Source organism: Schistocerca gregaria, chromosome 2 (genome assembly GCF_023897955.1).
Source record: "Schistocerca gregaria isolate iqSchGreg1 chromosome 2, iqSchGreg1.2, whole genome shotgun sequence".
In the NCBI taxonomy this organism is placed as follows: domain Eukaryota; kingdom Metazoa; phylum Arthropoda; class Insecta; order Orthoptera; family Acrididae; genus Schistocerca; species Schistocerca gregaria.
Window position 1 is genome coordinate 390,344,429 of NC_064921.1, and position 18,293 is coordinate 390,362,721.

An 18,293-nucleotide genomic window follows, 5' to 3' on the forward strand; every position below is an offset into this window, starting at 1 on the left:
GAAACTGAAGTCTTCTACTGTCTTGATTGTTGCTTTGATTCAGGATCATAAGCACAGCATAGCACAAAGTTTCATCATCTGTGATTTTTTTTTTAATGTTGGCATCATTTTTGACTTCTTTTGAAGCACATGGTGCTTCCACACAACTTTGTTTTTGTTCAACAGTCATGGCAAGAACTTGGCAGCCACCATTTTCATTCCCAAGTCTTCTGTCACAATTTTCTGCAGTGATCTTGTAATCTACCCCTTCCTTCCTTGTTGTTGCTATTGTTCACAATGAGCAAAGTCTTTTCTGAAGATTAGAGTGGAGTAAGATTACCATAAACTTTTTAGTTTACTTATCTATTCTTGTAGAGTTGGCTCCAATTCTTCTTGTCTAGAGGTTTGATTCCTGAAGCCGAAATTCTCACATTTTAGGTCATCGTAGGTGAATTGATCTAAATAATGTTGAAGATTTGTTTTTACGTTAATTTATTCTGTCACATTTTAGTATATGACATGGTCTTTTGGATTTTCACATTAACAAAGCTAAAATTATAGTGCTCACTCAAAATACGAAAGTACATCAGATCATATGAAAGGCATGCTTACTACTACTTCACTCTGTGATAACAACTATATTCCAAAGCATTTACAATTTTTATTGACAAATAAATTTCTATTATAGTCCCGATTATTAATTTATAAATGGATCCAGAAATAAACATAATAAACAATACTAGATTGCATAATTAATAATAGAAATTTTAAGTGTGCCAAATATGTCATAATTTCAAATGGTTTTAAAAAAAAAGCAATTTTAACTGTGCATTCAGAACTAGTACGTATCAGTTGTAAATGAAAATAAAGTAATTCCCTTTCATAAATTTTAGCTTGAAATGTAACATATTGTGTATAAAATTACACGAAATTTTTCAGAAGAACAGCTGAGATAATACTGACCTGTCCAAAATTCAAAAAAATTAATGATTTTGACTACTACTGTTGAGGAAAAGTCTTACATAATATGGAAACAATGTGTTTATGATATTTTGTGACCTACTGTAAGGGTTACTAAACGTGTACAAAATGATGCCAAAAGACAGAATACAGGTGAATAGAAGTATCTGTTACATAACATGTTACAGAAAATGTAAGAAAAATATCTACTATACAGGTCATAATTTGTACATATATGAGGACATGACATTCACATTTTCAGATCTGTGGAATATTCTGTCACAAGACAAATGACACAAAGTCAAATCTACAACATTACAACATTAAACTATAGAAATAAGTGCAGAGATAATGTAAATTACTAGCATTACAAATTGCAAGTTTACATCTGTAAAGTCACATCTTCAAGATCATCATAAAAGAGGAAAAAAATTCAGAGCCTAAGTTATGACGAACGAGCTGACTTGAAAAAACACAACAGCAGGTACAGACCAGAAGAATATATTCAATCACGAGTAGGGGTATACTACAAAATCAATCACCCTCATAAACCAGAGTAAGTAAGGATATGTTTACTCATGAAAGGAGAAAATAATGAAATAATATTAGGGCCTATGCTTATGATGTGGGGACCAATCTGTGAGTCAAAAATGGTTCAAATGGCTCTGAGCACTATTGGACTTAACATCTATGGTCATCAGTCCCCTAGAACTTAGAACTACTTAAACCTAACTAACCTAAGGACATCACACAACACCCAGCCACCACGAGGCAGAGAAAATCCCGGACCCCGCCAGGAACCGAATCCGGGAACCTGGGTATGGGAAGCGAGAATGCTACTGCACGACCATGAGATGCGGGCGATCTGTGACTCCAAACCACTTCAGGTACACAACAGAAGAAATGTTTTGACACAACAAAATGAATAAAGTTCATAATCATATATCAATAATTTCAGTTGTATGTAAAGAATAATTATAGGAAGTATTTATCCTCCTCAGTCAATAGTTGCACACTCTCCTTGAGTGCACACACACACAGTCGTGGTGAGCAGGTGTACACAAAACAGAGTTAAGTATAAGTTAGCACACAACTAAAGTTCCAATGAGATACAATAAAACAATATCAGGATAAATACAGGTAATCAGAGTCCTAAATAGCTTTGAATGATGCTATAATCGAGTTGCTTCAGGACCATAATCAGAGAGTGAAACCAGAAATGTATACATCTTGTTATACAGTCTATACTTGATTTATGATCGCTATCATAAATCGAAAAAATCGAAACAAGGCTCCCGGAGTAGACAACATTCCATTGGAACTACTGACGGCCTTGGGAGAGCCAGTCCTGACAAAACTCTACCATCTGGTGAATAAGATGTATGAAACAGGCGAAATACCCTCAGACTTCAAGAAGAATATAATAATTCCAATCCCTAAGAAAGCAGGTGTTGACAGATGTGAAAATTGCCGAACAATCAGTTTAATAAGCCACAGCTGCAAAATACTAACATGAATTCTTTACAGATGAATGGAAAAACTAGTAGAAGCCGACCTTGGGGAAGATCAGTTTGGATTCCGTAGAAATGTTGGAACACGTGAGGCAATACTGACCCTATGATTTATCTTAGAAGAAAGATTAAGGAAAGGCAAACCTACGTTTCTAGCATTCGTAGACTTAGAGAAAGCTTTTGACAATGTTGACTGGAATACTCTCTTTCAAATTCTAAAGGTGGCAGGGGTAAAATTCAGGGAGCAAAAGGCTATTTACAATTTGTACAGAAACCAGATGGCAGTTATAAGAGTCGAGGGACATGAAAGGGAAGCAGTTGTTGGGAAGGGAGTGAGACAGGGTTGTAGCCTCTCCCCAATGTTATTCAATCTGTATATTGAGCAAGCAGTAAAGGAAACAAAAGAAAAATTTGGGGTGGGTATTAAATTCCATGAAGAAGAAATAAAAACTTAGAGGTTTGCCGATGACATCGTAATTCTGTCAGAGACAGCAAAGAACTTGGAAGAGCAGTCGAATGGAATGGATAGTGTCTTGAAAGGATGATATAAGATGAACATCAACAAAAGCAAAACGAGGATAATGGAATGTAGTCGAATTAAGTCGGGTGATGCTGAGGGAATTAGATTAGGAAATGAGACACTTAAAGTAGTAAAGGAGTTTTGCTATTTGGGGAGCAAAATAAGTGATGATGGTCGAAGTAGAGAGGATATAAAATGTAGACTGGCAATGGCAAGGAAAGCGTTTCTGAAGAAGAGAAATTTGTTAACATCGAGTATAGATTAAGTGTCAGGAAGTCATTTCTGAAAGTATTTTTATGGAGTGTAGCCATGTATGGAAGTGAAACATGGACAATAAATAGTTTGGACAAGAAGAGAATAGAAGCTTTCAAAATGTGGTGCTACAGAAGAATGCTGAAGATTAGATGGGTAGATCACATAACTAATGAGGAAGTATTGAATAGGATTGGGGAGAAGAGAAGTTTGTGGCACAACTTGACCAGAAGAAGGGATCGGTTGGTAGAACATGTTCTGAGGCCTCAAAGGATCACCAATTTAGTATTGGAGGGCAGTGTGGAGGGTAAAAATCGTAGAGGGAGACCAAGAGATGAATACACTAAGCAGATTCAGAAGGATGTAGGTTGTAGTAGGTACTGGGAGATGAAGAAGCTTGCACAGGATAGAGTAGCATGGATAGCTGCATCAAACCAGTCTCATGACTGAAGACCACAACAACAACAACATCATAAATGTCTTCCAAACTATTTGCTAACTGTTCATACAAACTAATCTATGTACATAGAAGCCTAGAAGATACATTTACAGCTAATTAAAAAAATATATACTGAGTGCTGAGATAAGGAAATTGATGAATGTGCTCTTGAAGTTTTAACTTTTCACATAACAAGTCGTCAGACATAGAACATAAACCTTCCACAACATTTTTTAAAGTTACATAATGTATTGGGAAGTTAATCCCCCTATTTGAAGAAACATACATTTATGTGGAATAACACTGTCCATTGAGGTGACTACTTTTCTGAACAAATAACTCCATGAATTCTTCATATAGGACAATTTCTTGGCTAACAGTTTACAAATTTCCGTCACAAGACTGATGTAGTTGACGCATGCTTGAGTATGTTACCCAGCACTTATGATCTCTTGTAAGTTGACTGGATCAGCAAGGGTGCAGCCATACAGGAGTGTGGGAGTGGATCCACCCACATATTTCAGTTTCCTCCCTAAATTTCTCATCACAGGCTCCAACATCCTGTCTAGCTTTCACATCAAATCCTGAAACTTTGTTTGTGTACTAAGTATGCTGTTCAATACCTCTCTCACGTCACACGGCATATGTTTTGCCTATTTCTATTGAAGTATATGGGTTTATGGAAGAATGAGTTAAAAAGTGTTCACATATACGGTACATTAATAAACAGAGCTAAATACAATGAAAAAATGAACTAGTAAAGTAATATACACAGTTATACTTGCATATATAAAACTTTAAGATATTATTCCTAATATTTACAGTACACATGAATAAAATGAGTCTTTGCTCAATTTACCACAACACTGATGACTTTACCCTAAAGAGGTAATTGACAATTCAATTTAATATTTTCTGCAAGTACACAGGAATAATAATAATATTTAACACTAACAGCTTTCTAAGATAAGATATCTATTACCAGATATTTAATGGCATTGTCCCATTTCAAAATTGCAAAAGGATCTACTTATTTAGTCAGATGGCATATATGTATCAGATTCTGAAGCACAAATCCATTACAAACCAGGATTACATAGTTGTGTGTACATGCAAATACAATGTATATTTACTTCTGGACTAGGGATCATTAAGCATCCATGTTCAAAGATCTTGTCTTCTGTACTGAAAGTTAACAGTACTTGAGATTTAACCAATTTCCTTTGGTTACCAGTAGCTCCTCTTATTTTTACACCTATAATTAGCAGTTCCACAAAATTCTTACTATACCTGATTTTGTCCCAAAACTGGAACAGATATACCAAAATAGGGCTACATGTATATATCAAACAATTACCTTCCCACTTATCAGTCTTAACTTTAATATAAGGACACCCAAAATCTGAATCATTCTCTCTGCTGACAGACACTTCATGCAAAAGATCACTTTCAATTTCATCAAATGCTACATCCACACTGTCTTCACAAGGTTTTATCAGCTTTACAGGTACCATAGCATTACTTTTGTAGCCATCACTGCCAAATGTAGATGCTGGCATGCAGTGGAGGAATGTAGGATGTGGATGGAAACTGTCAGGATGCGCATTATTAAAACTCGTCCATGATCTTCAAGTGTTTTATTAATCCCAGCTACAGTGGCGCGTTCCTCTCTGTCTATGTCACTGGGTCCTGCAATGCTGAGGACACCACTTCACTGTCTGCAAGACAGCTCGGTGCGGAAGGGCTACCTCAGCGACCCGTGCAATGTACTACAGCGTGCCAGCCGTGTTCAGCAGAGTTTTGATGACGTCAGGATACGCTGGCAGCCAACTCAGTGGCTTCTGTCCCCATTGCCTCAGCGCCACCCGCTGGGAGCCACAGGCCAGCCCACTGCGTGCTTCTTTGCTGTTTTGGTTAAGATCGCAGTGACAACAAGCAACTGCAACCCAACACCCAAATCTGTGGCCCTCCGAACAAGACTGCCCGTGGTAATGAGCCATCGCGTGGCCCGGTGCTGGCTGACTACAGATCCCACATTGGCCTCAGAAGGTTGAACCAGGGACTCTCCGTGGACTGGAACACTGGGGCCCCATCTGCTGGTGTGTGTAATCAATGGTGTGACACACCCGACCATCCAGGAGAGCTGCCACACATGAATTCCCACGTTAGAAACCAGCACCTATTTATACATGGCTGTGTGCCTCTGTTTTGCTAACATACCGCTCCAAGTCACGTACTCATAACACCTATGTTGGGCAAGTGAGCTCCTTCTGCCTGTAACTGGTGCCATGCAAACTGCTGCACTTACTCTCCATTCTACATCTCATCTGCTGGTCAGTGTAACTTACTGTCAACAGACCCGCACTCAGAAATACTGCACCGAATGTTATTTTCCTATCTTAAATGGTGGTACTGCAACATTATTCCCCCCTTCGGAAAGACCCAGTCCTCGGGTCGACTTATGACATATTTACTACTACTACTACTACTACTACTACTACTAAAAAACTTAAGATGTGGTCTAGTCCTCTTAAAACCGCTTAATGTTCGATCAACCACTTACCTACCCGTCTCATGCCCTCGGTATCCGATCCACTGGGGTTTGGACTACCGTCGGTTCCCTCTTGGAATTGGCTCTGTGCCTGATCAGAATGAAAACAACACACAACAACGTTAAGGCTGCGATGGCACTTGGCACAGAGGTGCTTAAAACAATCATTACTTGTCTTGCCTTTCCCTATATTGAGCAACACACTGCACAAGCTGCTCAGCTGACATGTGCCCCTCTTGCTCTGAAATGAACTAAAAGTACTCTACTACTTGCTGGATCGCAAAGCATATGGTATATCATGCTGTACTCTATCTTCCTGGTTTTCCCTGCCCTTAACACCTCTCTCCACTCTCTCTTTCTTCCTCTTCCCTTCCTGTGACATGCCTGGAATCTGGAATCACATCCGGACAACTACTAAATGGCCATAACTGCCCAATGTGTACTTTCATTGTTCTAGTTTGCAGCTGAAGCTTAACATTAATGGGGGATGTGGTTTAAACTACTTGGTATGGCTCTTGATACCTCATGATCAACTTCTTCGTTTTCCCTTTTGCCGTACAGGGGCTGGATAGCATTACACATTGCCCTACCCTATACTGACTGCAGTAAACTTCCTGCCTTTCGAAAACCTTCATATTCGCCTTTCCTACCTGTTTCCAAACATCCCGAATGTCCTTGCGAATTGACGTACAGACTCACCATCCCTTCCTTTCTGTAGCTTCATTAAATCAAACTGTGATGGCATTTTTTGCCCATACACTACCTCAAATAGAAACAAACCAGTATTGGTACGGACTTTTGCATTGTATGCACATATAATATGCCTCAAATACTCGTCCCACTGATGGTGATGTAAATCCACATAAACTGCAAATTCCAATGAATGATTGCACTTCCTTAACTGTTTTCAGCTCCTGAAAATCCCTTACAGCCTGTACCAACCTCGGATCTGTTCACACTCCGTCCTTACTGATGACACAACCTAAATATTTCACTTCTCCCTATGCAAAATGACACTTCTCCAGGATCAACGTCAAACGAGCTGCTCTTAACGTCTTAAAGACTCCCTTTAGCTGCTGTCTATGCTGCTCCGTACTACTTGAAAACACTATAGTGTCATCCAAATAGACAAGACACTACTGTGGTTTCAAATCCCTCAACAAACTGTCTAGCAACCTCTGAAACGTTGCTGGAGAGTTTTTCAAACAAAGTGGGAGTTTGATGTACTGTTAATGACCTCCAGGAGTAGAGAAAGCAGTTTTTGGATGATCCACTGGAGCCACCTCTAACTGATGATAAACACTTGTCAAATCCATCGTAGAAAAGTACTAGCACTGTCTTAAGTGTTCCAAAGTCTCCAACATATTTGGAATGGGGTATGCATCCACTGTTGTCTTATTATTGAGGTATCAGTAGTCACAACAGAACCTGTATTTCTTAGTTCTATCCATAGATTTTTTAGGCACAACGACAATGCTCACTCTCTAGCAACTATTACTATGCTCTATAATACCGTCCGCAAGCTGCTGATTAATGAAATCCTCCACAATCAGCTGCAAATACCTTGCTATTCCTTATGGTTTATGGTAAACAGGTGCTTTGTTACCTGTTGGTATCCTATGTTGAGCTAATGGATTTGCTGGTAACAGCCCTTGCAGAAAAAACAAATCCTTTAAATTCCCACAACAGTTCTTCCATATGCTCTTTTTCTCCTGCTTTCAAATGCTTAACTTTGTTACACAATGCAGTTCTATCAGCAGTTAGTGGTTTATAGCTATGCCTGCCTCTTGAACACCAGTATTCGTCATCTGGTACATCCGAATTTGCTACTAAATCTCCTTTTCCCAAATTCGCGTCTACAGCGCTGAAATTATCCATGTTCACAGGGACCACTTGCCCGCCGTTACCCTTTTGTATGCGTACAATACTACATTTCACAAAACAATCTAATGGATCCAAAACTTCATTATCCTCCAATGATTCAATAACACATACCATACCTAGAGGTATATTTGACTCAACACCTACTCAAAGCGACTTCCCGGTGCCACTAGACACACACTCATGCGAATTAAGCCTTAATGCTAATGTACGTGGCTCATGTGGTTTGTTCATTACGTGGAATGCCCCTAGTGACAGCTCTGCATCGACAACTGTTTCCCCTAGCTGAAATAACATTCCATAATGCTCCACAGTTTGTTGTCCAAGGTCAATTTTGGCATGATTTTGATGCAGGAAATCTACTCCTAGGATCATGTCGTAGCCCTCCCTTACCCATGATACTATCTCCATGCATACATCAAAACGGACTTGCCCTATGCGAAAATGAACTGTCACCGACCCCAAAGGTGTGACCTCCTTATCCCCCACTCCACACAACCTCTAATGTGGTGGTTCTAACTTCCTTTGTCCCATGCAACTCTTAGTAGCCACTGACACTTGCGCCTATGTTTCCAAAAAATCTTAACCTTTTTAATGCCTATGGATCCTACCACTGAAAATTCCACCTCTGCATATGTATTTGTAGCATTGAAATTAAACAAGAGCTCCCTTAGGTGGGTTTAATGATTGTCCACCTCTACTAACTCCACTTCTCTATCCTCCATGCTGCAGATTTCCATCCCTCCCTCTATTCCTCGGTGACTGGGTACATTGCCTGTGCACATGTTCCATATGACCACACTCATAACACTGTTTGTCTATCATATCTATTTCCTCACATTGGATTTCCAGATGAATGGCCGAATACAAATCTTTCGGAGACCCTTCACGCACTTTCCGCGCCATATGTGCCGGTAACCATTTCAAAAATACATCAAGTGCCCCTTCCTCAACCTCCTGCAACATAACACCATTCACTTCATTGCTCTGACCCAACTTGTAAGTATACTCGTTAATTTCTCTTATTCTGTCCGCCAATTTCTCTACTGTCTCCCCCTGTCTCTTCGTGATTGAACTCAACCTCTCCCTAAAGTACCGAGTGCTATTCTGTTTCTTGTACCTCTGTAAAAGCCCCTACTTCAACTGCTTAAACTGTCGTGCCTTCCTTAAGGCCTGAGAACACCTTACATGTCTTTGCTTCACCCGTTAATCTAATCTTCGCTACATGTAACAATTGTTCATCAGACCACCCATTCATCACAGCTGATGTTTCCAAGTCCTCCACAAACGAATGCACATCTTAAGATGCCTTGCCAGAAAATGGAATAATCAAACTTGCGGCAGCTGTATCAGTCTCCTCTGTGGCACCCTAGACAACAACGACTGATCAGATGTGGTTTCCCACTCACTCCTAGATGTTAATTCACATCTGTATTGTCTGCTGTTAATTGTGCTACCTTTTCCAACAAAATCTGTACCTCTTCTGGTTCTGCCATTATGTTACTTTTGTTCCCAGTTAGTCCCATATCAACCTATAAAATCCCACAGAAATAAAACATTTAACTACAAAAATAAACTTACTTCCTACAGCTCAGTATATCATCTTATGTTTTAGGAGGAGATAAATAAAACATCATACTCAACCCAATACAAAACTAATTAAATGCCAAGAAAGAAAAAAAATCTTACTACCCCAAACACACTAATACTTATGCTGACAGCGCAAAGAAAGAAAACGTCCAACACTAAACAGAAAAGCTGCTCAACACTACTCACCACATTTTGTGACTGCAATGCAGGCAGTGGGCTTGAATGTTGTACTGTACAGACGACGCCCGCTATTCTGACATCAAATGTAGCCATCACTGCCAAATGTAGATGTTGGCCGTGCGGTGGAGGAATGTAGGGCATGGACAGAAACTGTCAGGATGTGCTGTATTAAAACTCGGCCATGATCTTCAAGTTTTTTATTAATCCCAGCTACAGAGCCGCATTCCTCTCTGTCTACGTCACTGGGTCTCGCGATGCTGAGGACGCCACTTTACTGTCTGCAAAACAGCTTGGTGCAGAAGGACTACCTCAGCGACCCGTGCAATGTACTGCAGCATGCCGATCGTGTACAGCCATGGAGTTTTGACAATGTCAGGATGCGCTCGCAACCGACACAGTGACTTTCATCTCTGTTGCCTCAGCGCCACCCACTGGGAGCCACAGGGCAGTCTGCTGTGTGCTTCTTTGACGTCATGGTTAAGACTGTGGCAACAACATGCGCCTGCTATCTGACAGCCAAATCTGTGGTCCTAGCTCGGGATGCCTCCGGCGTGTGTTGGGAGTCAACAAGACTGCCCGCGGTAGCGAGCCATCGAGTGACCCTCCGCTGGCTGTCTACGGACCCCACATTGGCCTCAGAAGGTCGAACAAGTGACCCGCTGTGGATTGGAACGCTGGCGCCCCATCTGCTGCTGCGTGTAGCTGGTGGTGTAACACGCACCGCCATCCAGGAGAGCTGCCACACGTGAATTCCATTGTTAGAAACTGGTACCTATTTATACGTGGCTGTGCACCTCTGTTTTGCTATCATGCCGCTCCAAGACATGTACTCATAACACCTAGGTTGGGCAAGGGGGCCCCTTCTGCCAGTAACTTGCGCCATGCAAACTGCTATGTTTGCTCTCCATTCTACTTTGCAACCGCTGGTCAGCCATAACTTACTGTCAACAGGCCCAAGCCTGGCTGTAACTTGTGCGTTAAGAAATATTGCATTGAATCTAACTTTCTTATCTTAAATGGTGGTGCCACTACACTTTGGTTCCTTATTTTGTCAGGTAAAGATTGAACAAAATAAATAGATTCCATTACACAACTAACATCATTTGTTACAGAAGGTACACAAAACACGTTACTGTCAAAATTATACTTCGTGCTTAGATCTTCTTTCACTTCATTCCTCCAATTGTGATACAAATTCTGACTAACCATATCTAACTAAAACATCAACTTTATCATTCACACTTTTGAAATCCTCTGACAATCCATTTTTCAGCTCTGAAACTTCATTACTAAGTTGATCTATCTGATCCTGTACTGTGTCCAAATTGCTATTGTTATCTGACTTCATTTCCTCTATTTTTGCCAAAATTAACTGCAAAATATCTGTTTTACTGTTTATTTACTGACTACAATTTCACTTGGCTCAGACATGTCCTGACTTGATCCTACAGCTTCCATTTCTGCCTCCCTTTTTCATTCATCCCTATTCATTTTCTTAAAAAGCACACAAGTCCACAAACAAATTAGCTTCACAAATAGTTTGTATTATCTCTCCCTTTGATGTCCCTGGTTGTAGATGTAAAGTATGAAATTTTTCAGAAAATCAGCTGAGATAATATTGAACTGTCCAAAATTCAAAAAAATGTTACTGGTGTCGACTGCTACTGTTGAGGAAAAGTGACGCTAGAGGAGAATGCCCCTTTACAAACTCCAAGTAACTTTTGACAACTCCACAATTTCTTCAGTGGTCCATCAACAATCTTTGTTGATGATTGCAGCAATGTTTTCAACATTTTCATGTGTTCAGGTCATCGAAGGACAATCAGAATGAGGTTTGTCACCAAATGATATTTCACCATTTTTAAAACTGTAAAACTACTCAAATGCATAAGTTCTCCCATAGCATCATCCTAGTATACCAGTTGTACATTTCAAGAGTTTCCAGGCAAAAAGCAGAATTTCACCAGTGCATACTGTTCACAAAAATCAGCCGTTGCAAAAACAGCAGTCACACAATATAGGTATCACTATAAACTCTGGCAAGACTAGTCCTGACTTTTTTCAGCAATGGCACTGTTCACTCTATGCACTCCTAGTGGAAAAACATGGTACCACAAAAGCTCTGCCCACCAAAAAAATGTTTGATTTCTTTCAGGTACTGCCTCGTATAACATAGTGTAAGCACCTCCTATGCTCATTCTGCTGGAATTACTGCAGTCTCGTCCGAAATATTCTGATGCTATGAGTGTTGTTGTGATACACGTTGGACTTGAGAGCTATCTACTAAAATTAATCACACATTGATAGATCAGGTGATCTGGCTGGCCAGCTAGGGCCGCGACCTGACTGGTCTTTGCTAACAACTCTGTCGGGCGTGAAGATTGTGTAAATGTGCTCCAAGTTTCGGCTGGCTGTATCAAAAACCATCGACAAAATCCTTCCGTAGAGGGAAATCCGCCACTGATAACACGTGCACTCTTCGCATATGATAGTGATAGTAGCGGCTGTCATGCAGGATACACATAATCGCACTTTGGCTTACGCCATGTTGGCGGGTCACTTGCCTGGAGCTTGTACTAGGGTTTGTCTCCATATGCTGTAGAACCTGTTCCTCCAGATCTGGTGTACGCACAGTCCGCTGCCTTCCTGCATGTGCGTCTGTCTGAACGGGCCCATGATCCCACAAACGCCCAAAAAGAGCTTGAAATGTTTTGTGGTATGGTTGGTGTCTGTGAAAGTACTTTCTTTGCCATAGCCGTGCGTCTCGCGACCGTTTACATCTGCTTGGCCGTACACAAACACCGTCTTGACTTGTTCCCGACATGAATACCGGACCATTCTGCTGTTTACAGTGCGCTGCGTCAATCACACAGCTTGCAACACATATGGAACACACGGCACGTGGTCAAAGGAACTTTTATTTGTCAACGCTATCTACCGTGGAAGTGATACATTTCGGGGCACATGTCCATAGGACCGTTTTTCGTCCATTTCCAGTCAGGAATCCGTCCCTGCAGTTTGTCTGTTTTAGTAATGTTCACCCTGCACAGTCGAACTGTACACTCAGGACTATCAGTATTTCACCAAGCTCTACGACTGTGAACACCGGTGACCGGTCTGCAAACTATGGCTATAAGAGCGTGTTAATGAAAGGAACGCTGTTCCTCTGAGTCGTTTCAGTATATTCTCGGGAAATCCTTTTTTCTGTTACTTTTCTTCTTTATGGAGCTTTTTTGTCCTTCCGTCTTCAAATACGCAACCTCCAGTTGCTTCCCAGTTCTACACAGACTATTGTTCTGTATGGTCTTATCATCGGGCTCACGAACTATGTCCGATTTTTTGTTGACGGCAAGTTCTTCAGCCTGTACATATGCACTTTGCTGGCTGAAATTTAACGATCAGGTCACAAACCGATCCACCTACCCTTAGCTGTGAAATATTCGTTTGCCTGTAAGACTTGTAACTTATTGTTATTTTCGAGACTCAGTTTTCATTATTGTCTGAAAGTCAGGTGTGAAATTTGGAAATTTGCATGTGTTCAGGTATAAGTGTTTCTACTAAGTTATTGAGGCCTGAGGGAGGAATGTCGTGGAAATTTGAATATGTATAGATATAAGCGTTTCTACTTATTTTTATGAGGCCTGATGGAGAAGTGTCCTCCCTCTTGGATCCGAACATCTTCAGACATTCAGAGAGTATCACACAACGAGCTTTAGTACGCAAGTATTTCACATTGCGGATAACAGCAGATGCACCTGCAAATATCCGTAATGACACAAGCCTTTAACCGCAAAGTCAATGCTATTGCAGATTTCTACAGCCGCACAGACCTGTAACTACTGCGGGAACAAGATACAGTAAACTACGCCGTCGACTGCTTTACATTCTCCGAATAATATCCGTTTTTATGATTTGTTTCTTACCTCATGGAAACAAACGTGAGTATTAAAAAGGAATTTACCTAATTTCAACAGGTCAAACCTCCATAAGTAGCCAGTACCGGTAATAAGACTTCTGATGGCACTCGACATGACGTCAGTACGTTAGCAGTAACAAATAAAAATACCCAAAACAGTTGACGGTAGTTGCGGTTTACGAGTCATAGAGGTAAAATTCTATGAGAATTTTTTCGTCATGAAGCTTTTAACAAGATTCAGGGAAACCTAATGATAATTGCAGAGCGAAATTTTCTGTGAGATTGTTATAAACAACTGGAGGGCTTAGTTCCTATACTTGTAAGATGGATTTATTATCTAGCTGAAATTTGCATTTTGCATTTTGTCATGGAGCTGTAGGGTTCCGTAGTATACAATCTGGACCCCGGTAATAATCACCTCTATTGACGGTTCAATCATACTGTACTCTAGTGCAGGGACAAATTGCTGATATTACAACATTTTCAACACCGCTGGGCAAAATAAAAAATGTTAGCGTGGTGTAAGGTGGCAGCGCTAAACGCTTCTTCACCGTAAAAATGGAGAAAAATGTTCCAGTGATACTTCTGATACAGATACCTTTACTTGCGGAAAGTTTTTTTGGATTAAGAGCGAAAAAAGAGTATAAATGGATTTTAGAGAGCTACCTAAAATTCCACAACAGGAAGTCATGTTCACAGATGCTTCATACATTCGTGACTTCTTATATAGCATCTATGGGATATATCTTTTAAATGTTTATATTAGCCTGTTATTTACTTTATAGATTGAGAAAAAAACACAATTCTCTGTGCTGTGTAATCCACGCTTTCGTTCTACAAACGCGTCAAGGTAATTTTAGATAAGCTGTTATGGTAGCGTTTTTAGCTATTCATTTCCAGTAGTGCATTTTTTGTTACGTCAGTGTGTTACATTTCTATTCAGATTTTCTCATATTTCCAGCTAATATGCACCAGGATGATAAACATTATCTCCAACTTTTCATTAGGAAACATTGGACAGTCACGACGAACGTATTATGTAAGGCTCATACTTGTTTCGGAAATATGTGCAAGTGCTACATATTCGGCAACAGTAATACCAGTGGATAATGCCCACTCTTAACGGATTAGATATGTTTATTTACTTACTTTCACTGCCTTTTTTGAAGTAGGTTTACAGAAAAAAACGAAATCCAAGTATAGAATTGGTAGTGGGACAGTTTTACAAGGTAAACAACATGCTTTGCGTCCAAGAAAAAGTGTTCCAGCTATGTGTTTTTGCAAACTTCTTGGTCAATAACACCAAAGCGATATCGCATTGGAAGAAAGATGACAGCTAGTATTTTTGTGGTACCTATTTCCTCAGGGACAGGCAGTAGATTCCAGAACGTATCGAAACTATTGCCCTTACCATTTTGATAGCAAAAGAGCGTAAGCTAGTAGAGATCGAGGCAATATTTGGCCCCACGTGTTATTTTTGTTTTCCAGCAGTTAAAATTGCTGGAAATAAAGGAAACTTCTTCTAATGAGAGCGCTATCTGTGCTGTAAACCACTATTATACAAAGTTAGAAACATTTATCTCTTCTGAGGAAATAAAAATGAATATAGCGCTAGCTAAACTAAAGTCATTGGACTCAATGAAGATGAAGTTGATAAATACAGCTTCTTATTATTTATTATTTTTCTTCCGAACTTTTAGTCCACTCTTGTAAGTTGAAACTACCGAATTTCGACTGCACGTTTCTTCGTGACAATACAGAATTATTACTTTATGTGGTTTGGTTGGAGTTTCTCCCTGTGTAATAATCTTGGGAGTTTCCCGTAGAGAGGCAACGGTTCACATCAGACAAGTCAGTCTGCATATGCTTGTACCTCGCGAATGGGATTTACAACTGTTAAGTAAGAATGGCATATTCTCAAACCACACACACACACACACACACACACACACACACACACCGTTTCATTTTACTTTAATTTTACTGGGTTTTTGTTGGAAAGAATGAAATCATTACATAGTAAGTTTAATGAAGGTAATTAAAGCAAACTTACAAAGCCATTTCATACATATCCCAATTTATAAACATCAGTATTTGATATGTCAGAGATTTATGCCCGCCTCTTGTTGGTAACGTGCTATTAAACTGTTAATTTCTAGATTGTTCTGACTCTAATAATATTCCTTGGAAAGGAAATTTGCATTTTTGCAAGGTTTTCCCACAGTTTATTTTGGTGCGGGGCGAATTTCCCAATATGACATGATTCCGATCTCCGGATGTTCATTTCATGTGGGAGTGTTTGTCACTACGATCATAGAGGAGCGCAGAAACACGCGTCTCCCCCACACTGGAACGGGCAACTGATGTCTCATGTCTCCTAGGCACATTCTTGACGGTTTTGTTGGAATGGTACGCTGGATTCAAACGTACGTAGACTACACCTGCTTTCCGTACTACGATATTTGCACTGATGTTCCCACTGCTGGCATGCCTCTTTTCTTAAAACATGAAGTAGGTCCTATGTCATAAAATGGAAGCTGTATAAATAACGAATTCCCTTCTTTGATGTTGCCTTTTACTAGCCATCTACTGCTTTGTTGTACCGAATACCGGTGTGCCCCTTTAAGAACATTAGATGAGCTGTTTTATTTTCCTTCCTGACTTTCGTTATTAATGTCACCACGTCACAAACATTGCTGTTATCAGGTTTCTGCTTCCAGTCCTCTGCTCCAAAGTGCTTTGCTCCATTTCTTAGTTCCGGACATAACTAAAGTACAGACACTACTTAGTTGTGATAATTATTTTTTCGCTATCTTTAATGATGGGCAATAATATGAACAACTAACTCCCTCTGGGTCCTTTAGCAAATAGAATCTAGCCATCCGCTTTTCAGCAACCTAATTAATTACACCAGTCTGGTAGATAAAAGACGGTCAGGCTAGCAGAATGATGTGGCTCCCTCCGTCGGATGTTCGAGTCCTCTCTCGGTCACGGATGTGTGTGTTGTCCATAGCGTAAGTTTGTTTAGATTAAGTAGTGTGTAGCCTTAGGGATCGAAGACCTCAGCAGTTTGGTCCCATACGACCTTACCACAAATTTCCGTTTTGCCAGCAGAATGGTTGGTTCATAATATTTACTGAAGACCGGTATCAAAGTAAACGTGAATCTGAAACTGCGGAAGCTCTTTTCTATCAACTGCGTTCCTTCGCTATTATTTTGTTATTCGCTTTCCGCCAAATGCTGTACTTCGGCTATGACAGGACCGCTGGTTAAGCGTCCCATACACCTGCCGTCCTTAATTTCGAGGTGTGTATGGACAGGAAGGGGGGGGGGGGGGACGTGTGCAGAGTGTAATAGAGAGGGGCGGCGGCTTCCATTGATACATTTATATATCAGATTATGTAAGAAAAAGACTTCCGGTGAACAAAGATGGTCGGCGTCATATTCTCATTTTTTCGTGAACTAAGTTAATTTTCTTTCTTATTTCACAAGAAATGACCAGTAAAACCTGTCAGCGGGAATGCTGAGAAAAAAAGTCGCAAGTAATATTTCGTCACACAGTTTCTGTCAGCTGTCAACCGCGGGGTTAGCTATTTACCAAGCATTCGACAACCACTAATGACAACAAGCCACGCGATTAGATGACCGCCACGTACTTGCAACACTGATTACAATAATAGATTATTAATCGCAGCCACTGTAACTATGTGCGCGATTTCAGCCTGGACTCCGGAGTGAGATCAAAGATGGTGAGTTAGCTAGCAGTTGAATCCACGTGCATGTTCAGTAGTAATAGCTATTCTGATGTAAAAAAAAGTGACACAAGTTCCGACATTCGCATGGGTAAGTGCCTGATTTGCCGTGGTAACAATAAATCCCATGGGAGTAATTCACCGAGTTTCTCTCCTCCTTCGAGAGTATATAATTGTAATAACGAAAAAGATTCGATTTTAATAAAAATACATGCTTCTTTCGCATCTTTCTCTGTTCCTATCATAATATTAGTTTTAAAACCCAAAATCAGAGTGCACAAAGATCAAGTTGATTATCTGATATTAGGCTTTACCAGCGTTCTTTTGGGGAGTGAGGAACGATCACAGTTCCCCAACATCTTATTTTGTAAGCTACTGTTATGACACTGAAATGCAGGAGAGATTTCTATTTTATAAAGCTCTGGAAGATATTTTCTTTCTAGTGAATTCCTTCTCTGTTGACAACAATATGTGATGGGCAAATTGTGCTGGTGTATGTACAGATAGGTTGGCACCATTTACTGGCACTCAAAAGGGCTTCCACGGCACGAGCGTATGCTATTTCTCCTTCTCCAAGACTCACACATTGCGTGATATACAGGGAGGCATTGTATTCTAAAGTAATACAGCCGGAGATCAGCAAAGTAAGTAATACAGCCGGAAGTCTGTAAAGTGCCAAACGAGAATGATGCAGTTAGTGCCATAAATTTCGTGAAAGCACGAGCCTTGAACAGTAGGATATCCATTCTTTGCGGGGAGGTG